Consider the following 23,814-nt stretch of genomic DNA (forward strand, 5'->3'; position numbering starts at 1 on the left):
AAAGCCCAGGATGTCCTTTATGGTCATAACTGCAGCCTCCCAAGCGTACCTCACTTGATCCTGGGAGATTTTGCAATTCAGGTGCAAATCATCCCTGGGAGGGAGGGAAGAAGAGGCAAGGCAGTATGACAGTAAGTTCAATCAAGCCAAAAAAATAAGGCACATGAAAGCAATGGTCTTTGAAATTGCTAGGCCCCTTCGCCCTGGATCAGTTCAGCTCTTCCTGTACTGCAGTGTTGCCGGAAGCCATCTGGCCTTAGCTCTTCTGTGCCAGGACCACCCTCTCCCCCAGGAGAAGGGGGCTCAGCTCTGCCTGTTGCAGCACCACGTGTCCACCTGCCTTCTGAGAGTCCCTGGATTACAGGAGTCTGCATTTTTGTAAATGATAGCAATACAGACCTTATTGTTGTTGATCTATGCTCAGATAAGGTGTATGGAAAAGATTCCCAAATTCCTGCAGAGGCATGGCGCAAGGGGTTGAGCTCTCAGAACTTAACTCCTGTAGAACTTGTGGATTTTGACAGGAAGCCCCAAGAATGCGCTGTTAGCCAGGAAACCGAGGCATCGGTCGGGAAGAGGTGAGAGGCCCGAGCAGGGAGCTGAGCAGGGCTCTCGGGTCCGTGTGGGTCACTGTGGCCATGTGCTCGGCTCGGTCGGTGGCAGTGACATCCTGCCTGCTCAGCGTAAGGCGACGGCAAACCCTGCCGTGGCTCTGACACTTCCTTCGTGATTGACGTGACTGCAAAGGCTTTCTTCAGCAGGTGCGGGCGCCAGGTTTCAGGAACGGTTCCTTACCGTGGCCCTGCGCCACCGGCGTGGTCAGAAGGGATCAAGTTTAGGAACAAATGTGGGCTTGGTGTTACTGGTTCGATGGAATGCTTTTCTTGTTCCCTAAGATTGTCCAGATCTGAATTCAGAAATATCGGGAAGAAGCTCAAGATTAGACATCATTCCTTTTGAACTTCCTCGGGCAGTGTCTCAGGCTCTGGCCGCTTAGTCAGGAAGCATGGATGGCAGCTTTCAGCGTGCACCTGAAACTGGGGCTGCCTTCTTTAGCTCATCTCTGGAGAAGCAGCAGCCCTTGATCCAAAGTTTAGTTTTCCCAACAAACAAGACGAGACCCCAGCAGGTGCAGGGATCTCTTCGACAGCCCACCGGGAACGGGACAGTAGTGTGTAGGTTTCAAGCGCTTGGTAGTCAGTGCTGCAGCGTGAAGTGGGTTTTGGGGAAGCGGCTGTCTTTCTGTCCTGGGACTTGGGAGGCACCAGGTGGGATTTTTTAAAAATTTATATAAGAGAAGTAGAATTAGAGAGTGATTGTAGTATTTATGCTTTGAAAGTCCTTTCTTTCAATTCTCAGTAGAGCGTTCTCTGCAGAATAATCCATTGATTCAGGCCATTGGGTTTGTAGTCTACGTTTTTGCCTTTTGTTGCTGATATTTGAGAGCACACATTATTCACTGTTCTGGGCATCAGAGAGGAGCTGAACTGCAGCTGGACCCCTGGCGCACACGTGGTCCGTTATCCTGGCATGGAAGCCCTGGTTTTTGAGCAGGGCAGGAAGAGGGATGCAACGAGGTGGGTACTTCAAGAACAGGAATCTCACCGACAGATTTTGTCCCTGACTCTGCTCCCCTTTAAAAAGTCTAACAGGAGTCTACACATCAAAATCCGTATCTGTGCGTAGCAGAGTTTCTCAATCTTGCCTGGGCATTGGAATCACCGAGGGAGGGGGATGTGAAAGCCCACTAGCCCAGTGCCCACTCACTCCACAGACCAGCTAAACCTTCGGGCGGGGCCAAAATGATCACTGAAGATGGTTGTAAGGGTAGATTTGGTCACTAAAGGCGCATCGTGTCCGTAGGGTCACCATCAGTTGATACACATAACACGTTATCGCCAACTGGCAGGGATTGCGGGCATTGATGAAGATGCTCATTGGTCTGCAAGGCCCATGTTCAAATCCTGGATCTGCTACTCAGGAGCAGTATGCCTACAATAAAAAGTCAAATATATATAGTGGATCCCAGTCTCCCATTGCCCTCTTTTATGGTGGCATGGTAGTAAGTTGAAATAATAAGTGTAAAAATTCTTGGAGGAAGTAAAATGCATTTATAAAGTGTTATTTTGTATGTGGTAAGATTGATTCTGTCTGAAAAAGGAATAAATTGCACTTTTTCTTTAAAACATTTTATTGAATTTAGTGGGGTGGCATCGATTAATAAGTTTATATAGGTTTCAGGAGTATGATTCTATAACACACCATCTTGTATTGTATTGTGTGTTCACCACTCCAAGTTAAGTCTCCTTCCATTTATTCTCACTTTACCTCTTCCACCTGCCCACCGCCCCTTTCCCTCTGGTCATCACTATACTGTTGTCTGTATCTGTGAGCTTTTTTTAAATTGCATTTTTCAAAATAAGACATTTTTTGGCCATTATGTTAAAAGGAAAAAAAAAAAGGAAAGCTGTCTGTGTACCCCAAATGAGGTTCTTAACTGAATAAGGTAGCTCATTTCGCTTCGGCAGAAATAGTGTTGAAGCTGGCAGTTTCATGGATTTTGGTGGTGTCCTCCTCCACTACAACTCCATTAGGCCCTTAGTTTTCCACGTGACAAGCCAGGGTATCAGCCTAACAGTCCGCAGGTTCCACCCGCTCGTGTACCTGAGGGCGGGTGGCCGTTGAGACCTCTTCAGCAGTTACCTAGTTGCCCAGACTTCTCCCGGGATGGCTGAGCCTTCCAGGGGCCATCACAACATTTGTTCATAGCATTGGTGTTACTTTAGATTAGGGGAGGGGGAACCTTTTTCTGCCAAGGGCCATTTGGATATTTATAACATCATTCGAGGGCCATATAAAATTATCGGCTTAAACATTAGCCTGCTATATTTGGTCAAACATTTAATTAACTCACCCCTAATGCCTTGGCAGGGCCAGACCGAATGAGTTCAAGGACCTTATACGGCCCTCGATACAGACAGTCCCCACCCCTGCTTTAGATGCTATCAAAATTGGCGTCAAAAGCCGAGATCCAATGAGTTGGCTGTGCTTTCCAAGGACCAAAGTGGAAGAAACCAATGATTTGAGAAAGGTAGTCACCCTGGCACTAAAGCACGATTTTAAACCGTCACCCAGCAGCACAGTAAGCAAAGCACAGCCTGATGGAGATTAGACTCTCAGGCGCGCAGATAAGAAACCACTCCTTCCTATAGGAGAGCCTGGGCACCGGAGACACCCCACCCCCACCCCCGGCCCCAGCTGCCGGGTGAGGCTGCGGGCTTCGTGGAGTCAGCGGGAGAAATCCTCTGTCAGGAAGGAGTAGGGAGCAGCGCGGTGGAGGCACCCCGAGAAGTCCTGGGGAGATTGTCCATGGAACAGAGCCACTAGCTAGTCACATTTAGTGGTGATGGGTCAGTGTAGGAAAGGAATTGTTTGGCCCAGCCTGTGTTGCTCAGTGGTTGAGTGCCGACTTATGAACCAGGAGGTCAGGGTTCAATTCCCGGTCAGGACACATGCCCAGGTTGTGGGCTCAATCCCCAGCGTGGGGTGTGCAGGAGGCAGCTGATCAATGTTTCTCTCTCATCATTGATGTTTCTGTCTCTCTCTCCCTCTTCTTTCCTCTCTGAAATCAATAAAAATGTATTTAAGAAATAAAGGAAAGGGATTATTTGAAACCTTAAAGGTAGTGATCGCATGAGTAAAAAAGGGAATGTATTTGCTGCCAGACTGTCTCCAGCTTCCTGACTGTGTCCGTGCGTGAATTTCAGGGCAATTGCTTATTCAGGAGCCCCCTTCCTAGGCTGGGCCCGCTCAGCTTCCTAGCGATGCAGACACTGTTGGTTAGCCGCGCTGGCTCAGGGAATGAAAGGTGGTCTGTAACCCTCCACATGAATAAACATGAACTCCATTTGCATGAGGCAGGTGACTGTAAAATATCTCAGAGCCAGTTGTGAAAGGAGGCTTTGTGCACGGTCGCCCAGGGGATGCCGGGAGGACTCGGCATGGCTTCTCTTCATTAGAATTCCACCGAGCGCTGCTGTTATTGATCTGAACGGGGCCCGGCGTGGCTAATAAAGTAGGTGTACGTCGTAATTGGAACATTAATATTGAAGGAGAGGAGAAGTCTGTTCAGGGGCCCGAATGTCATGCGAGGGGCTGTCCGTTTCTCAGCTGCCGAGCTGTGGATGAGAATTCGTCCAGCCGGCGTGTCGTGTTGCACACAGGTCTTTAGTTTGGCACGGAGAAAATCGAACCTCCTCCAGGAGCAAATGCATCATCTGAATCGATTGATTTTTCCCCTTCGGTGTGTCTGTTGGAGAGGTAGCAGATGGTTTTGTGTGTGTGAGAGTATATGTGTGTGTGTGTGAGCGTGTGTGTGCGAGTGCTTTTCAACTCTTCAGTGAACGGAGAGCCACCATTTTTCATGGGGTTGGCCTCTTTCCGTGGGACAGTGGTCAGAGCCGTCCTTCTCTGGTCCTTGTCAATACCAGTTATGCTTCACCAGCTTATTCTTCCAGTTGGTATCTTGTCTCCTTCACCCCAGTGTGTGCACTTCCAGAAAAGAAACGTACGAACCACAGGTGCCTGGTGCCTGACCACAGGAGGCCGCAGGGGTGGAGCCCATTGCTCAGGCTCCGCGTCACCGCTGCCCCACGCTCGAGCTTTGCCAGGTGTTTTCCCCTGAAATGTTAACAACACAGATACCTGGTTACCTGTTCATGTGATGTGCATACAGGGTGCTTTACACACGGAAAAGGGTCAGTGGGGAATTTTTTCCTCCTCCAAGAACCAGTTTTCACCACCTGGGGGCACTGTCCGCCTCCCCCATAGAGCATGCAAGGCAGGGAGGGAGGAGACCAAGCTGAGCACCAGGGAGTCTGGGCACAGTCCCACCGTGGCCCCTCCCCAGCGGTGCGACCTTGAGCATGTCCTTTAGCTGCCAAGTTCCTTCTCATCTGTCCACTGGTAACAGTAATAATAACCAGAGGAAGAATAATGACAGTAGGTCCTAGAGTCACTGTGAGGATTAGACCCTCAAAGGGCAGCTTGGCAAATTGAGGTGCTGCTCTCAACAGATAAACGTAAATTGACCTTTGATCTTGCGATTCCCAAGACGGTTCATTTCAATATCTATAAATGCAGATTTCTCTATACTTCTGAAGGGGGGCCCACGGACCTTGGGTTTGGCTGCAAAGGAGATCTTGAGCACAGTGGGGCCCGATTCCTCAATGAGGAGGAAGTGCCCCTGAAAAGAAAAGGCTATGTGTGGCCCTGCTGAAAAGGCAGACAGCGCCCCCTGCCCCCCGGCTGACTGACTGACTGAGAAGAGCGCCCATCCCAGTGCGGTCCCATTGGTTTCAGCTTCCAGGGTCCCATGACTTCCATGACCCTGGGAAGACCACTGTGCTCCACTGCCAGGGACTGTCCTGGGGTTGTGCCTTCAACCACCTGCCGTGCCTTTTGATGCAGGGGGACTCCGGGAGGATCCTGCGTCGTCCAGAAAGAATTCGATGTTGTTGACTGTTCATGTAATTTCCACAAGACTTGGTTGAACTGTTCAAGGTCAATTTGAAGTTGAACTGTTGCGTTGAGTTGGCTGTAAACACTGCTCACATGTTCTGCTTTCTGGACATTCTCTGTAACTGGAGCATTTATAAAAAGGAATGATATTTACCCTGGCTTAGTCCATGAATAATTTTGTATAAGCCAGATATCAGTAAATATACATGTTGGGAGTTTCTTTGTGTGTGAGGTCTGGCTTAGAGTTCTTCTCATTTCCAAAATCTTCCTAGAGTCCATGTATCTTTTTTTTTTTTTGTTTTTTGTGTGTGTAACATGTGCTGCAAGGAGATTTGCCCATTGTACGAAGGGAAGAATGGGTAGGTTCTTCTGCCGGGCAGAGTGAGATGCGTCAGTCCCTCGGTTCAATCGCAGAGCCTCCCCAAACGTGGAAATAATGATGACTCTTGGAGTTAACTGCTCTACATAACTGTCGTCAGTGACTTCTGAAACTTCTTACCCTTTTATTAACTACACTTTGGGGCACTCTATGAATCTATGAATTGTTAACTGGTTGCTCTGGCCTGAATTCCGTATTCCATTGTGGATTATATGAGGAATTTCATAATGGCACAGAAACCATTTTAATAGTGTACTTCCAATTAAAAGAAAATCACCTACATTTAAGTAAGGCACAATGAGATGTAGGCATTTTAAATTAAAGAGCAGATTGGAATCAGAGTTGGATAGTCAAGAAGAGTAAGATTAGATGGGACCTTTCATGAAATACAAATCCTCCTTGATTTAAAAGGAAATGTTTACCTTGAAATTGCAAAATAAATTACCTTAAAAGGGAGGTGAAAGTGCACATCTCTGAAGGATGTGTTTCTTAAGGTAGAACAGAAGATAGAGGAGCAGTCAAATAGATGTTCCTTCTGCCCGCTGAGCTCTCAGAAGGAGATGTACAAAGCACAGTGTCCCCAGTCTCCCCACAGAATTGCAACTTAAAACAGCCACCTCAGCTGACCTATAGACTGGGAGTATGAGAAGAATTTCTTGGCTTTTGGTATTATTTGTTACACAGCACTAGTGTGGCAATAGCTGACTAAGACATCAACTGAGATAGTGACATATCTCCCAGCTTTGACACCCTCCCACTTTTCAAATGTCCTTCAGCACAACTCTGACCATATCTATTCTTCTTGCTTTTAATCTAGCTATGTCCACTGCCTCATAAAGTGTCATGGTCTTACACCAAGATGTTCAGATTTGTCTTTGGTTTGCCTAACATACTTTTTCTGCTTCATCTCCACATCTTTGCCCTTACCTGCCCTGAGTTCGCCTAGGCTCACCTGCCCATCATTCCTTGTGTAAGCCATAATACTTTCATATCTCGGGCTTTTGCTCATCCTCATTCCCTCTGCCAGAAATCACTCCCCTGTTGAAATTCAACTTTAGGATTTTGCACAAATGCCACCTCAGTGAGCTGGTGACCATCTTTCATTCAATGTGAAATTCTATACCTCTGCCCCTTGCAGCGTGGAATTCAAATTTTCTTTGGGGAAATGTCTTCTAGTTTAGTATAGTTTATTTACCAGTCTGTCTCTCCAAATTAAGTTAACATATCATTGGACGCAAGAACCATAGCTTTAAATCTTAATACCCTCCAGGTGTTGTTGGTTGTTTTTGTTTGTGTGTTGTTTGTTTAGTCATTACTTGCCCAATTACTTTGGGTTGAATGGCCAATGAATACACGGCCATGAATGTTTAATTCTCCCATTTTTTAAAATGGCCCCCCCAGCCAATAAGCTGAGTTACTTTACACCATTCTAGTTGTGGGTGGTCACCGCTGGTCAGTTGCCGGACACCGTGGGTCCTGAGTGTTCTGCAGTGCCATAGAACAGAGATTTCTTGCCCAAATGCCAAGAGATCTTATTGAGAAACTTCTAGACCCTTCATTCCTCATCTCTTCTTCAGATGTCAAAACTCTGAGGGAGTTACAAGATGATTATGCCATTCATTTCTGAATAAAAATGACAGTAGTAATTATTTTTTCACATGTGCAGCTTTATATAAAGTGAATGGAAAGCCTCTAAGACCTTGAACATTTGCACAATAAACTGAGGAGGAACATGATTGGAGCCCTGAGTTTAAAAAAAAATCCCTCCGTTTCAGTTTTTCCCTCTCACTCATTTGGTGTATCTCTCTGAGGCCTGCTTAACCCACTTCCCCTGGCCACTTGGGGAGTCCTCTGTGTCCCCCGAAGCCTTGCTTTCTGTCTCCAGGCCAGCGGGAAGCTAATGTCACTAATGGGCTTGTCCTTTCGCGGATGGCTGTCGAGGACGGGACCCTCCCGTGCAGAGGACAAACGTCCTTCCCGAAGCCCATCCCGTTGAGGTGACCGCCATCTCCTCGCAGTTCACAGAAATCTTTTGCATTTTACCTTCATTTCCCAAAGTTCTCTTAAACTAGACAAAATATACTGCTTTCCCCAAGAAGGTCATCGGAGTAAGAAGACTTGATTCTCGTCCCAGCCACTGTGTGTTTAGGTGCCGGAGGCCACCCACTCCCTGGAATGAGGTCCTGCTTCCTTATTTCTCCCTCTCATGTCCGCTTGCATGGCTGGGCTGCATCCGAGGGTCTGGCATATGGCATTTGGCCGCTTGAGCTGCCACAGAAGTAAATGTCATTGGCACATAATGCCAGATTTCCATTCTGTGACTCACAGGGCATGGAATGCTGTCCGGGAGCTCCAGGCCAGTATGTGTTTTTCAGGCAGAAGCAGAAAAGGGTACGAGCCATGCCTCACAGATGCCGTTTCTAATAAAATGCTCTGATGGCAGTAAAAAGTCCGTATGAAATGGAGATGCCGGTGGCCTCAAGCGTGTTAGAAAGGGCTGCTTGGCTTGTCTTGTTGCGGTCAGGCCACAGGGCCCGCTGGATGTTGCTCCAAACCTCAGCGAAGCAGACACTGGCCGGTCAGGGATGGACAGTTGATTCTGAAATTTTTTGGACAGATAATATTCAGGTATCAGAAAAATATGGCTCTGAATAAAAGTATTGACGGTTTTTCGACACAATTTACCAGAGTATTGTATTTATTAAATTTTCAGGTAATAAAACCCTTTAGAACAGAGTTGAGTAATGATGGAGACCCACCTGAAGCTGCCAGACATCCCAGCCTGGCTCCCACCCCCTCCCCCCTCAACCCCACTCCCTAAACCCTCACCCCTGCTCCCTCACTCCACCCACCTCCCCACTCTCTACCCCCTCCCATGGCTGAGGACTCAAGAGGAGGGTTTGGAAATTTTCAAAGGAAAAATAAGTTCAGTTAATAAGTTCAATGAGTTGAGAGCATCGACCCTGGACCCATAGCATGGGGTCCGAACCCCAGCTCCCTGCTTTCCTTGCTGGGTGACCTTGGGGAGATTAATGTCCTTGCCCTGTTTCTCAGTGTCTTCCTTGGTGAGATGTGGAACTTGACATAGTAGTTGTGAGGGTTAAATGAGCCAATATTAGACTGATCATTGAAATGGCCAATATATGACCATTTCTGAATTGCAAAATGTTAAGATTCTTTGGATTTGTCCTAATACTAGAGGCCTGGTGCATGAAAATTCATGCACTGGAGTGGGGAGGTCCCTCAGCCCAGCCTGCCTTCTGTCACAGTTTGGGAGCCCTCTGGGGTGGGAGGCGACCCAGCAATCAGGGAAAGGCGACACCCCATCACACCTCTGCTGCTGCCACTGCCAGCAGCACAAGCCTCGGCCGGCCCAGGTTACCTGAGCCTTGGGCCGGCCCTGGGCGGCTGGACAGCTGACATCTGAGGCTTGCCTACACCTCGTGCGTTGGCTAGGCAGCCACCATCCAAGGCTTGCCTGCTCCTCAGGCTGGCCCTGGGTGGCTGGGGGCTGAGGGGACTGGGCACCGCCATCTTGTGGCTATAGGTGCCACCATCTTTGAGGGCGTGGCAGTCAATTAGCATATTCCCTCCTTATTGGCTTTGGGTGCCTCCATCTTTGATACGGCATGAGGGTCAATTAGCATATTCCCTCTTTATTAGGATATGCAAAGCACTGGGGCCGTTTCCCTGAGGGAAGGAACAGGAGGGTTCAGCACTCCCAACCAGGCGTGGGAGGCGCTGCCCCAGCTGACCACATGACCCTGGGTGGCTCTCCTGTGTACTCATCACCCTCCTTTTTAGGCAGAGGTGGCCCCCATGTACCTGAAGCAGGTTCCTCCTCTGTGCTCTGTATTCTCTGCCTTCTCATCTGCTCTGGGAGTCAACCAGTTACCCCTCCTAATCTTATAGCACCAGTCTCGTCCCCTTGGGTGCTGTTTTCTCACCAGCATGTAAATGTACTCAAATCCCCTGCACTTTAAATATATTTGTATTGATTTCAGAGAGGAAGGGAGAGTGAGAAAGAGATAGAAACGTCAATGATGAGAGAGAATCACTGATCAGCTGCCTCCTGTGCACCCCACCCTGGGATCGCCATGTGCCCCGACCTGGAATCGAACAGTGATCTCCTGGTTCATAGGTCATCGCTCAACCACTGAGCCATGCCAGCTGGACAAATCTGCATTTAAAAAAACACATAAATAACTGCTTCTCAGTCCTCTACCCACCCCCTCCCAGCCAGCTTTCCTCAGACAGTTGCCTCTGCTCATCACTTCTTCTCACTTCCCATTAGCTTATTAATCTATTATGACCCGTCTTCTGCCCTCACTGTAAATATAGCATAGTCATAAATATGACTCTAAATAGCACTAAATTACATTGTTAAAACTTGAAAACCACTTTAGTCACAAAAGCCACTGATTTTGACAAAGTCAAGAGTGACCTTGGGTGGACATGTTTTAATCGCTACCTTATTTTCCCTCTTGGCAGGACTTGACCCCGTTAGCCACTCTCTTAAAAAACCATCTTACTGTGGCTTTGGAAATGAACACACATGTAGATATATACATGATATGCTATATATATTAAAGGAAGAAATAAAATAATTGTCCTTGTTCCAGTTACTAGTGCTATCCTATATAATAAAAGGGTAATCTGCAAATTGACCCTAACGGTAGAACAACTGGTCACTATAATGTGCACTGACCACCAGGGGGCAGACATTCAATGCCGGAGCTGCCCCCTGGTGGTCAGTGCGCTCCCACAGGGGGAACGCCACTCAGCCAGAAGCCAGGCTGACGGCTATGAGCGCAGCAGCGGTGGCAGGAGCCTCTCCAGCTTCCGCGGCAGCACTAAGGATGTCCGACTGACGGCTTAGGCCCTCAAGAGGGCGCAGGCCAGGCTGAGGGACCTCACCAAGTGCATGAATTTTCATGCACCGGGCCTCTAGTTTTTAGAATAAAATTTGAAAAGATAACTACAAATGTAACCAAACTCAAGAAGAGAAACTCCAACATGCACTGATACCTATTTTGAATACTTGAAAACCTCTCTCACCACAAAAGACAGGATTTCTAAGAGGCAAGTGGAAATGGGGAGGGATTGTTAAGTTATTCTAATTGAAGACTAGAAAGAAGTCCCATTGTTATAAATCTCTGCTCTGATGGAAAAGGTAGACATCCCAAAATTTACAAAAACAAATCTTTTATTTCTTACATCTTTATGCTTTATCCTCCCTCCTCCCCACTCAGTTTCTTCTCTTCAGCCTAAAAGTTACCCAAATCTCGCCAATCTGTAAAAGTGCTTATTTTTTTTTTTTACCATTTGTTTCTCTTTCAATGTATTATTCAATGTCTTTCCATCACTGCTCTGCCAAAGACTCCAGGACAGAACGCCATCTCCACTCGCCCACCTCGCTCACACTGTGAGCTGCCATCGCCCGCATCCACCCACTGACCTGCTTTATTTATCCGCGCTCACCTCCTGAGGGCGGAGTCTGAGGCTCTTCCCAGGGCTCATCCTGCTTCATCGCCTGGAGCAGCTCCTGCCGCTCCCGTGCTTCCTGGGATCCTCTCCATGTCCCGACTCTGAGACACTACAGCACCTTCACCGACCCCTCCAGCTTAGGTATTTCCCGAGGACACCTCCTTGTTTCTCTCCTACACCTCCTCCTGCTCTCACACTCACTCCTCGTCAGTCATCCTTCAGCGCAGCGAGTGCCAGGATAGTCCACCTCACCTCCTAGCCTGGGAGCTTTGGAGTGATCCCTGGCCTCCTCCCTCTTCTCCTAGGTCCTATGCGTCCACCAGGTAGGAGAAGGGTCATCTGGCTTTGATTGCTGTGACCCTATCTCCTGCCACCTCCGTCTCCTATGTAACTGTGTTTGTCTATTAATTGTTCTCCCTGAATGTGGACTTGGCACACCTCGGAGTTCTCTTCTCCTCGCTGCCAGAAGCGCCATTCTAAGAACACATCCGTACTCGAGAATCTCTGGCTTCCTCTTCGCAGCATGATAACAAAAGTTCCACATCCTGTTGCCAACCACCATTCCAAACAAATGCCTACGGCATCCTGCACGCCCCCCCCCCCCCAACCTGTAATTCATCATAGTGATGGCGCCCAAGCATGCTTTGTGCATCCAAGTCTCCTTACTCATGTCCTGCAGCAGGGAAGACCTCTGCCTTTTCTGTTGAAATCCTGCCCATCCTTTAAGGCCAGCTCACCGCCCTGTGGAGCCCATGCAGAGGCGCAGAATTAATTATTTCCTCTTGGTACACCTTTTTCCTCTCCTGTAGCATTTCACATACTCAGGCATATGTTGGCTAAACTTCTTTTAGCCAATTAGCTGACTCCAAACAGCTCCCTGGCACCTCCTGCCTTGAGACAATGACGTAGGCGTTCCCCGGGTTCAGGTACCCAAAGGTCCGAGACCCACTGTGGGTTCTTGGCTTCGCACAGGAAAGAATTCAGATCCGAGCCAGCAGGGAGGTTAAAGCGAGAGTGGGTTTATTACTCTCAGACAGAGCAGCCCCCTCAGCGAGCTTGGCTTCCGATATGGAGGTTTATTGAATCGGGCAGGGCATTCAGTGAGGGGGAGGAATGCTCGGGATTTTTCTGGGAAAGGGAGGGAGATTTCTGGGAAGAGCCTCATGGGCTGTGTCATGTCTCTGCACGGGCTTTCTGTTCGGGATGGTGGCGCGGGTGCACCGTCAGTGTGCTCATGTGTACATGAGTCTAAGGAGGCTGGGGGTTGCTGTGAGGTGAACTCAGTCACCATGTGGGTAGAGCTGGTCTCCTGCTGGTTCTAAGCCATCAGTCCGTTGGGGGGTTGGATTCCCCATCACCTTGGCAGTCCTTGTAGCCCTCGGGGCTGTCTCAGCAATGCTGCCGTGTCCTGGCAGGCACTGTGCCGCCAGGTCTTAGCCGTAATCACGGAGTCATGTACCTGCACTCTCTCTCAGCTCAACTCCTGAGAACAAAGACAAATCTTCACCTTTCGACCCCAAGGCGCCTACCTAAGAGATTGGATCGGTGCTCAACAAATGTTACCTGGATTGAATTTTCATCCATCTATTCATGGGGGAGAAAGAGAAGCTGATAATGTGCTTTTTTCCCCCCAATGCTTTAAAAGGAAAAGGCACATTCTAGAACAAATTTTGCAAGCTATAGAATGAATTGAGTGCCTAAGTGAAGAACATTGTGTAGCTAAGATGTAACAGGAGTAGGAGTGATTCTTCAGCGTGACAATTTCTTTTCGGACCAGGAAAAAAAGCTTTCTCAGACATTCCCAGGAGAGAAAGAAAAGGAATGTGTGTCTGTGCCTTCAGAACACCTATGGGTTTAGGTTGTGGTGGTGTCCGCTGCCTGACAGAGGCCTGCTGATTTTTCATGCTGATGTGTAGTTCCGGCACAGACCAGAGGCTGAGATGCTCTCAAACACATTCACATGCCACCCCGGCTGCGGGGAGCCTGGGAGACCCAGCCTCCTGGTGGCGGGAGCGCCCCCCTCCCTCACCGGCCCCTTGTTCAGATGGGGCTGCAGACCTGGCCCTGCTCCTACAGAGAGGAGAGGCAGAGTTGTCATTCACAGTGACATTAAAGGACCCCTTGCCACCACTTTGCTGGAAGGAACCTTGACATTTCCGTAGAATTTAGAGAAATTTGGGGGGACAGAGTTCCTGTTGGGAAGTTCACCTGCAATTGATGACCTCATTTACAAAGCCACGAGCTCCACCACAGCTATTTAGAATCACAGACAGTCCGGGAAGAAGAAGAAGAAAGGTTTGCATATAGATGTTCCTTTTACTGTTATTTATAGCAGCAAGAAAATGGAAAATAACCCCACAATTCAGCCATAAGGATATGATAAATTAACATCTGGGCACATTTATTTATATGTTACATTTTTTTCAGCTATTCAAAGTGACATTTGTGAATAGTATCTAAATGTAAGAAAACAGTTATATATTATGTTAAATGTGGGGAAGGAGGATGCAAAATCATATCTTAACTAAGTAAGAAATGCAAACTGAGAAGGTTTGGACCTTAAATTTGAATGATTTTAGCAATGATTTCTTCTGCATGGTGTAATTTGTTTTTTCTCTTTTATTATGGTTTTTTAAATATATATTTTTATTGAGTTTCAGAGAGGAAGGGAGAGAGAGAGATAGAAACATCAGTGATGAGAGAGAATCATTGATTGGCTGCCTCCTGCACGCCCCACACTGGGGATCAAGCTCGCAACCCGAGCCTGTGCCCTGACTGGGAATCTTAACTGTGACCTTCTGGTTCATAGGTTGAAGCTCAACCACTGAGCCATATTCTCTCCACTGAACGTGTATGTTCTTACAGTCTTATTTTTAAAAACAACAACTTTAAAATAAGGGGGTGCAGAACTGTCAGCCGGCTCCAGATGTGGTCTGATCGGCAGCCCTGGTTTAGAGGGAATTCTTGGACCTCAACACCTCATGTTAATAAACGTCCTTAGTTGGTTTGCTCCTTCTTCCTTGAAATAAAGCCTGGGTCTCAGCCAGCCTTGCTAGCCCAGCCAGCACCCTGCATCTTCAGCCTGAACTTGATTGGTTCTAAGATCAAAAGCCCCTGAGGCTCCGTTTGAGGAAGACTCATGAACTGGAAGAAGTTCTGAGCAGATGTGACATTCTTGCAAAGACAAGCCAGGTGGCAGCCGGCGCTGGCCCCGCACTGCACGGCCTGTAGAGGGGGGTCTGCGGGGAGCTTTCAAGAGTGCTTCCAGCTCCTCGTCTTCTCTCCTGGCTGGGGAGGCAGGCGTGGAGGAGGAGGCCTGGGAGGTGAGTCACTGAGATGTTCTCAGAGGTGGCCCCGGCTGATCCCCAGGCATGATGTCGGGGAGAAGGGCAGCGGGTACTCAGGAGGCTTCTGTGACTTCCCTGAGGGGAAGGGTTGGCAAGAAGATGGCCTGTTCTTGGCCACGGGGCCAGAGGCACCTAGAGACGGTGGTCCTGGACTGTGAATAACTGACTGAGGAGCCGCGGAGCCGGGGATGGCTCTGGAAAGAGATCATTATGAAAGAACGGGACACGTGCAGCAGCAGACACGGTGTGGACTAGTTCAAAGGAGGAATGACACAGAGGAAGGACCCCACTTAGGAGGGCTTTCATGTGTGGCTCAGGTGAGCGGACAGAGTTGACGGGAAAAGGCACGAAATGTAACGAACACAGAGAGAGAAAACTTAGGACATGGAGCTTTGTTACTTTCAAGATATTAAGGATCCATTCCTGGGTTCCCGAGACTTGAAAGATGACGTTCCTAGACGTTGGTTGACTGAGTGGAGCCAATTCTTTACTTCCAAACGGGACGTTTATGGTGAAATACGTTTTTTTCAGTGTACGTGCAGAACAGCTAAGATGTCTTAACAGACAGTAGATTTCCAAAAATGTAAGCACGAGCCCTTGGTCGGGGCTGTTTGAAATATCTGCTTCGGGTGCTCATGCTTGTCACCGGGTTGAGGATTGTGGACCTCAGGTGTCAGGATGGCCTTGGGATGACTCTGAGCGGGAGCATTTTTGCATGTCAATGGATTGGTTATTGCCCTGTTGGGGCCAATTTTTATGTATGGAATCAAATTAACTCCTTCCTGCAGTACTGACCTAATGATGCAGGCAAGTGGTGAGCAATAAAATACGATTATATTTTGTCTTAATGTAATTGCTGCACAAATTAGGTTGCAACGCTGGTTCTTTGTGAGAGTCGGGAATAACCTGTGAATATCATTTGCTTAGGGAGCCAGGATCCCGTCTCAAAGCTCCCTTTAATTGGAGGCAGAACGTAGAACAGTTGGGAGTGGTCTGGCTGGGACAAGCTGACGATCCTGGAGGACTGAGTCTGAGAACACCCGCCCTGTGGGCAGTGCTGGTTCTCCAGGACCGGGCGCTCTGAGCTGGTTTTCCCAGAAAGGCTCTGGTTGTTGCTAAACTCGGGGCGCGTAGTTGTGATGTGACTGACTTCCAACAAAGCCAGCTTTAAACAGGGCTCGCCCTAGAATCCCCTGTGGTAACCCCTCGGTCCTCTGAGTGGCTGCACCTTGAGGTTCCATATCCGGCTGTGGACAGACCTCTTGGACCCCCTTCTAAGCCCTCACACAACTTCTGCCTTACCCACCCCTTTGACATCCCAGAACATGACCTCCTTGGAGCTGACTGCCTACATCTCTGGAACGTTCCTCTTCCTCCCTCCTGACCTGGGCAAACTGTATCTTCTCACCTTTTGGACCTTCATGGCTTCCCTCTTGCTCAGAAACCCTCCACTCTGCCCCCTCATCCTGGTGCCCCCTGTCCTGGCACGCCCTGTCCTGACGCAGTGCACTCCCTGCTGTCAGAGGAGACCAGCACACGTGAGCTCTCTGTGAATCTGTGAGCAGAAAGAGTAGAGAAAGTAAGGGCGTCAAGAGTTAACCATTTGATGAAACAGATTTCATCTCCACCAACTGCCATGAAGTTGGTTCTCTGATTGAGAATGTCAGAAACTATTTTTTTTTCTCAAAAGGTAGAACCGTTTGCATGTGAAGTAGATGTGTGTTGCAGAATTCGGAGAGGTTTATTACACATATCACGTCTGAAAACCAAGAAGAATGTGAGGTGGCCAGACCCGCCCCTTTCCCTAACGGTGAAGAACCTCCGTCCCATTGGCACCACCCCAGACTCTCCGACCATTGGCCCCGTGTTGTGTTGCCAGAGGACATGCCTGGCAGGGCTGAGCTGAGAACTTGGGCATTTTCATATTTCCTTTGGCATGAGTTTTCCTCCGCCTGCCATCCTGGCATGCATTGCCATGGTATATTTGGAAAATCCGAGCTGGCAAGATGATAAGCTTTCCAAGTCTCACTGCTGATTCCTCTGGAGGCGCTCGGAACCAGGGGTGCGCAGCAAGCCTTGCTCTGTCCTCCGTGATCTTCTCGGGCCGGCCAGCCTGTTCCACTTGGTCAAGTCCATCACTCCTCAGGACTGCCGACCTTGACTCTCCCAGCCTAGGAATGCAAACGATGGCCCCCTGTCAGAGGTCACGCTCTGGAAGAGGGAAGGAGACACGCCTGGGTTGGACATCTGTTGATAGGTGGCCCTGCGTTTTGTCGAACTGGCTTTATTTCAGTGTGTATAGGTTTTGTTTAGGGAGATACACTTCTTCATAGTAATACCTCGTAAATATGAGTTACAAACGATAGCTCAGCCTCAGGATGCTACGGGAACAATATCACCTGCTCCAGACTCCTTGCCTCTGAGGGCTCTGAGGCCCTGGTGTAGGGTAGCTGAGTTTGAACCCAGTGTCTACCACTTGCGGAATGGTGACTGTAGTCATACTACTTAGTGTCACGGGACATGGGTTCCCTTTTAGGAAAATGGGCATTTTTATGGTATTGACCTGCTGTGAGTACTGCATATGCATTCGCTATTATTTCTCTCCCTCTCCCTCTGATGCCAGGGCTATATACACAGCGCCTAGCATCCTGGGACCTACAGGTAAAGTGATGTTATAACAGGCTTTGTAAGTTCTGCTTCTGATCATCTCATGAGGGTGAGAAAAACAGAAGCAGCTGTATGTGTATGGGTATTTTTCCACGGAATATTATAATAATGACCTCCCCTTGGAGATAAAAGGGTATGTAAAAGTTATCTTGACCATATTTAGTTGAGGTTTTGCACATGTTCTAGTTTTAAAATGCACAATGTAAAAATATATATATATATATAGCCCAGTCAGTGTGGCTCAGTGACTGAGCGTCGACCCATGAACTAGGAGGACTCGATTTGATTCCTGGTCAGCGCACATGCCTGGGTTGCCAGCTCCATCCCCAGTAGGGGGCGTGCAGGCGGCAGCCAATCAATGATTCTGTCTCATCATTGATGTTCCTATCTATCCTTCTCCCTTCCTCTCTGAAAGCAATAAAAATGTATTTTAAAAAATAACTATACCCTGTTCAGCCCCACTGACTAGAAAATATCCCTCCGCTGTCTCTTGAATAAATGAAGCCGTTGGACGGAGCCAATAGTCCCCACACTTCTGACCTATAAGGACGCAGTTTCTACTTCTGCCCTCACACCCCTGGGAGGTATGGTCTGTTTGTGTTAGACGGGCAGAAGTGAGGTCTGCCCATCTAACCCATCTGGGCACATATGGCTGGGATGAGGGGGGAGGGGCGTGCCTTAAGAAGGTTAAGATGTAGCTGGAGGTGAGCCATCTGCCATACACACCCCACGTGTTTGGGCTTTTCTTGAGGCCAGTCATCTCCCTTTTAAGAATGAAACAACCAGAAAGATGGGGCTCTATGGAGTCATGTCATAAACTAAGGCGGTCGTCACCATCACGTTCTTGCCAGCGATGAGCCGGCCTCCTGACGAAAGGTTTCCCAGAGAGCGGAAGTGATCTGATTGGGACCCGGGGTTGGAAAATGGAAGGATTTTCTCTTCGTGCCACCTCTCTGTAACCCAGGAAGTAGAACCCCATCCAGCCCCTTTCAGATGCTCAGGTTAAATGCTCTTCATTTTAGGTCAGACCTGCAGGCACAAGAAGGAGAAGTTAGACACTAGTTTAGAAATCATTCTGCAACAGTGGTTATCTTTTCTGATCCCAAACCACAAATCATCTAACAGAATTCTTTTTTGGTTTGTGAATTTATTTAAGAAGTATTACAAAAGTATATGAATTACCTCTGATTTGGTAATGAGACATTTAATAAATCATGTTTATGGAAAGGAGGAGAATTCAATTAACTTGAATCTGACCCAAGAAAAAGCACGATCAATGGTAGCAACAGGGCCTGCCCAGAAGAGAGCCGAAAGCGCAGGCTCTGTATGGGGACGGAATGGAAAGAGATTTCTCCCAGTTTTTATTCCGATGCCTGGGGTCATGATTTATCCGGGGGTTTTCCAGGTATCCGATGCAGTGCTTTCCTTACATGTAGATGGCACGTCATTCATCTGAACGTGGTCAGAAGCTTGAGGATTCGCACCCATCATACGTTTTGAGCCTCTAGAGGGCAGGCCCACTAGCTGTGTGCTTCATGCCACTTCTCCGAGGCTGGACAAACAGGTCAGGCCTCTGCCAAGACGGGGCCGGCTTCCCTTTGGGTGAGGCCCATCGGCAGCTCTCTAAGCTGCTGCAGGCTCTTTTCACTGCACAGTCTAGGAGGGAAAGCAGGCCCCGTCTATGACCTCAGTACCAACACCGATAGCCAGGATTCCACGGGGAATTCCCGGGAAGACTCTCCAAAGACCGGAGCTCTTTGGTATAACGTGACCCATCAGCAAATGCAGATGAAGCTGCTTGCTTGTCAGCACTTCCACCGTGTCCAGCGAGGTGACTGAAGAGCTTGCTTGCGAACTTTTGAACAGATGAGGAGGTGGCTCAGCCTGCTTTGCCACTTGCCATTCTCGATCCCTGCAGAATTGAGGGCTTCCCGCAGGCCCAGCTGTGAGTTTACCATCCTCTGAGCCCCTCCTGGGTCTGGCCAGGCCAGGCGGCCATTCATTCATTGCTCAGTGGTGCCCCCTGCTGTTGAAGAGAGAGGTAGCAGCACATCCAGAGTTAGGTGACATTAACTCTGGTCATGCAACCAGGAGAATTGGAAGCAGCAGGGGAGGAGTCTGAGGGCTGCCTGTATCTGAGGAAAGTCCCCGGGAGACCCCAGGGTTCAGGGCGCCTTGGCGAAATGCTCATGCAGAGAAGAAGATGCGCCTGAAGACTGTGCTTGCAAATCTTCCACGAACTTGCTGGTGTAATTGCTTCGTTCCAAAGATTTGCCAGGAACCACGGCAGCGCCCTCTGAGAAACGCCATTGCAAACTTTTATTCGGGGGCTTTCAGGGCTGTTAGATGACACATATACGAAAAGGTACCCACCCGCTTTTAGGTGAACTTACAGTGAGTTTTAAGCAGGAGTGGAGGCATGGGAAGGGTTGTTCATTTATATCCCGAGGAGGAATCAGAGTGTGGATCCTCCGGGGGCACCCTGCTGGGAGGCACTCTTGCGTGCACGCATTTCTGGGCACATGGGCACACCCGGCGTGCATGTGCTGTGTGTACACAGCGAGGCAGTTACGTGATATTTTTGGACAAAAACTGCACATAAAGAGAAGGAGGGAAAAAGCAAACTCACAATCAAACAAAAGTAGGGAGGGGGAGAGATGAGATTGCAGTTGATTATGGGTCTGGCAGCAGATGCTCTACACGAATCCAACTCGCTGCAGCCAGTCTGTTTCCATGGCAACGGAATCAGTAATTATTGAGCCCCAGCGCGCTCCCCTCCTTTCTCCCAACAAGGTGGAGGCTGATGAATATGAACTGTCGCCAGCCCATTGCCAGCTTTCTTTTTCTTCTTCCTCTTTTTTCTTCTTTTAGTTCTTTCTCAAGAAAAGTGAGGGTCTGGAGGCATACCAAGAGGAGGGCCTGTTTATTAATGAAAGGCATTAGGCATGCACGTTGAAGTGAAGTTCTATTTTTCTCCTGTGATACTATAAAAGCTCTTCCTCGAAAAGAGGATGATCTCTGAAGATGTTAAATAAATGAGCAGGAGTTTCCCTGAGATGGAGGCTGCCTTTGATTGGCCGATCTCGCCGCCATTCCTGCCAATCGGAGCACCCCCGGGCTCCAGCTCCATAAACATAAGCAAAGCCCCACGCTCGTCCTCCTGGACTCGGAGCCTGTGCCACCCGAAGGTGTGCGGCGAGTCTCCATTCACATGGCTCACCTGGAAACCTGTCCCACCAGCACGCCGACTCGGGAACCAGCTGGCGGTCCAGCACGGCGCTCTTCGGGGGGACGGCTCTGAGTCACGGGCTGGTGGCAGCCGCTCAGCAGCAGTGTCTGTAGTTGGGAAAGATGCGCTTACGGGAGCTTGGTGAGTACACCGCTGTCTCCACATCTGCCCGCTGGCGATCGCCGCCTGAGCTCCAGCGTAGCTGTGTCCTATTGTCTGCCGAGAAGACTTGAACTGGAGCAAGCCCGCGGGAGGGCAGGCGTCCTGGGGTCCCGGGGTGTGGGCGCTGCTGTGTTGCACAGGCTGCGTGCATTGCTGGGGTGGGGGGGTGACCGTGCATGACACTCAGACATTGGTTGTCTTGTTAGGGTCAGTGTGAGGAGCGGAGCTCCGCTTTCTCTCCTTGGGCATTGATCCATTGCAAAGAGGATGCTTTAGAACCAGGCTAGTAAGAGTCATTGCAGGGAGGGAGAGGGAGGTGCGGGCACAGAGGCGAGCGTGGCTGGGCTCGCATTGTGAAGAGCTGCTGTCACAATGGCCCGGGCCGGCCCCCAGCTGCAGCGGCGGCTCTTCTGCATGCGCGGCCGCTCCGGCTCGGGAAGTGTGAGCGGAGCTAGGTGGTGCCCCTTTCTTTCTTCACGAAACCAGTCTCAGATTGAAATATGTTCTCTCTCTTTAAAAAAAAAGAATTGCAAGGATGAGTTGTGCATTCAGACAGATTTTAGCTGTAAAAAATCACGCTTTGAGATGACTCTGTTTTGCAGCCTTTTAAACCTCTGAAAAGCAGAGAGGCTTTGCAAAGTTATATTCGGCGACGGGCTCTCTGCCAGGGAGATGGGTGCTCTGAGCCATCGCTCCGCTCCCTGAGGGTTCGTTTTCTGACGGTGGTGATGAAATTTTTAATTTTGTTGGGTAGAAGCAGGAAGAATCAGACATCCGTGTTGTAAACAGGCAATGGAGGGGTGGCGTGTGGAAGGAGAAACTCTGCCTTCGGGGACCCTTCTGGCTGCAAACTTAGAAATAGAGGGGTCCAGACAGAAGCCCAGCACAGCCGGGATTCCGGGGAGCTGCGAGCCCTCGGACAGGACAGCCGGGGAGAGGGAGGCAGCGCCTTCGTCAGGGTCCAGGGAGTGGGGGCTGAGCCTGGAACCCCCTCTGCCCAGGAGCCTCTTCCAGGGTCTGCCTGCCGATTCCGAGGCGGCGTCCCTGCTGCTTTTTTTTTTTTTATGTGGTTTCCCATCTTCTGTGCCAGGATTCTGTGTCTTCTATTTACAGTCCATTTGAGTTCAAGTAACAGAGAGAGGAAAAGAGAAAGAAGAATCATTTTCATCCGCTTTATAAGTAAATGCCCGTGAAATAGTTGTACAGGGGCATTCTGTTGGCATGTCCTTTATAACAGCGTCCTTTGGACAGAGGAGAAGGACGGGTCTTCGTGTGGCCCTGGGTGGAATTTGCTGGTCCTCAGTAGGACCCGGAGGAGTGGGCAGAGACAAAAGAGGCAGGAAGGTTCAGCCCGGAGAAGAGGCTCCCGGGAGAGACTCTAGTCTGTGACCAGCGAGGAAGTGGGCTGGTGTCTCAGGGGAGGGGAGCGTTTCCTGACTGTGGGTGACAGCACCCACACAGGGGAACCTGCACCCTGGACCAGGGCAGGACCCGCTTGTCAGCTGTGGGCCTGTCTAAGAGGCAGGCCGCCCTCTGATGCCCAGGGGCTCAGGATGCTGTGCTAACAGAGAAGCCCACCCGCCTGTCCCCGAGGGTGTGCAGGCGAGCGCTCCCGGCGCCCCTCACCCTCAGCGCACCCCTGTGCGGGCGCAGGTGGAGGGGGCCTGGAGCTCGTGGGTGTGCCTTCAGGGACAGTCATCTCATCAGAATGTCCCTACATCCCTCTGTGCCCTCTCCTCTCCCAGCGGTGTCACTTTTCATGAGCGAAGGACTGGCACCTGTTGGCAAGAAGGAGACAAGAAACAGCCTTTTATGGAAGCAGTAAAAATGTGAAAAAAAATTACGAGTGATTATTAACCTATTTTGGATCGTGGCAGTGTAAGAATTTGAAAGGTGGGAAACTCCTCCCCGCACCCCTTCCCCCCCCCCCGCACCCCGGGCCTAAGGAAATGCAATTATGCAGAATCACATGACACTTTGAGGACGGCCCATCGCAGGGTCAAGTGGGATCTCTGTCCCAGGAGGGCAGCCAAGAGTTTGTTATACCCTCAAGTTCATCATTTCCTCTTGCCTAGGGGCCCCTGAATTCTGCCACAGCCCCATCTCCATGCACCACCCCAGCTTCTGTACCTGAGCCAGGCCCTGGCCATGCTCACCTGGGCTGGAATCAAGGTAACTTGGAAATGACTAGCGCCAGATGGTTTCTCACTCCTGAGCTGCGAGGGGTGGTGAAACTAGAGTTATGGGACTTGAAAATGTTCTTTCATCTTTAATGTTTTGAGGAAACTCCATATTGTCTTCCACAGTGGCTGCACCAGTCTGCATTCCCACCAGCAGTGCACGAGGGTTCCCTTTTCTCTGCATCCTCTCCAGCACTTGTTGTTTGTTGATTTGTTGATGACAGCATTCTGACAGGTGTGAGGTGGTACCTCATTGTGGTTTTAATTTGCATCTCTCGGATGATTAGCACCCCTATGTTCATTGCAGCCTTATTTACAATAGCCAAGATATGGGAGCAGCCCAAGTGCCCATCAGTAGATGGGTGGATAATGTGGTACATTTGCATGATGGAATACTACTGGGCAAGAAAAAAAAAAAGAAATCTTGCCTTTTGCAGCAACATAGATGAGCCTGCAGAGCATTATGCTCATGAAATTAAAAAGCCAGACAGAGAAAGACAAGTACCATATGATCTCACTTATAGGTGGAATCTAATGAATAAGATAAACTAACAAACAAAATAGAAACAGACTCATAGATACAGAGAGCAGACTGACAGCTGTCAGAGAGGAGGGGAGTTGGAGGGCTGGGTGAGATAGGTGAAGGGATTAAGAAAAAAAGAAAAAGAAAAACCTCATAGACATAGACCACAGTATGGTTATTGCCAGCGGAAAAAGGGGTGGGGGAGGTGAGAGAGGGTATGGGGATAAATGGTGTTGGAAGGAGTCTTGACTTGAGGTGGTGAACACACAGCACAATATATAGATGATGTATTACAGAATTGCACCTGAAACCTATATAAC

General features: G+C 49.3%; 1 protein-coding gene across 2 annotated transcripts in view; it reads left to right on the forward strand.

Moving 5' to 3' along the window:
- Positions 1-23,814, forward strand: part of ELMO1 (engulfment and cell motility 1) — a 401,111-nt gene that overhangs the window by 287,404 nt on the left and 89,893 nt on the right. The window lies entirely within an intron of this gene.

This window comes from Eptesicus fuscus, chromosome 14 (genome assembly GCF_027574615.1).
Source record: "Eptesicus fuscus isolate TK198812 chromosome 14, DD_ASM_mEF_20220401, whole genome shotgun sequence".
NCBI classification, from domain to species: domain Eukaryota; kingdom Metazoa; phylum Chordata; class Mammalia; order Chiroptera; family Vespertilionidae; genus Eptesicus; species Eptesicus fuscus.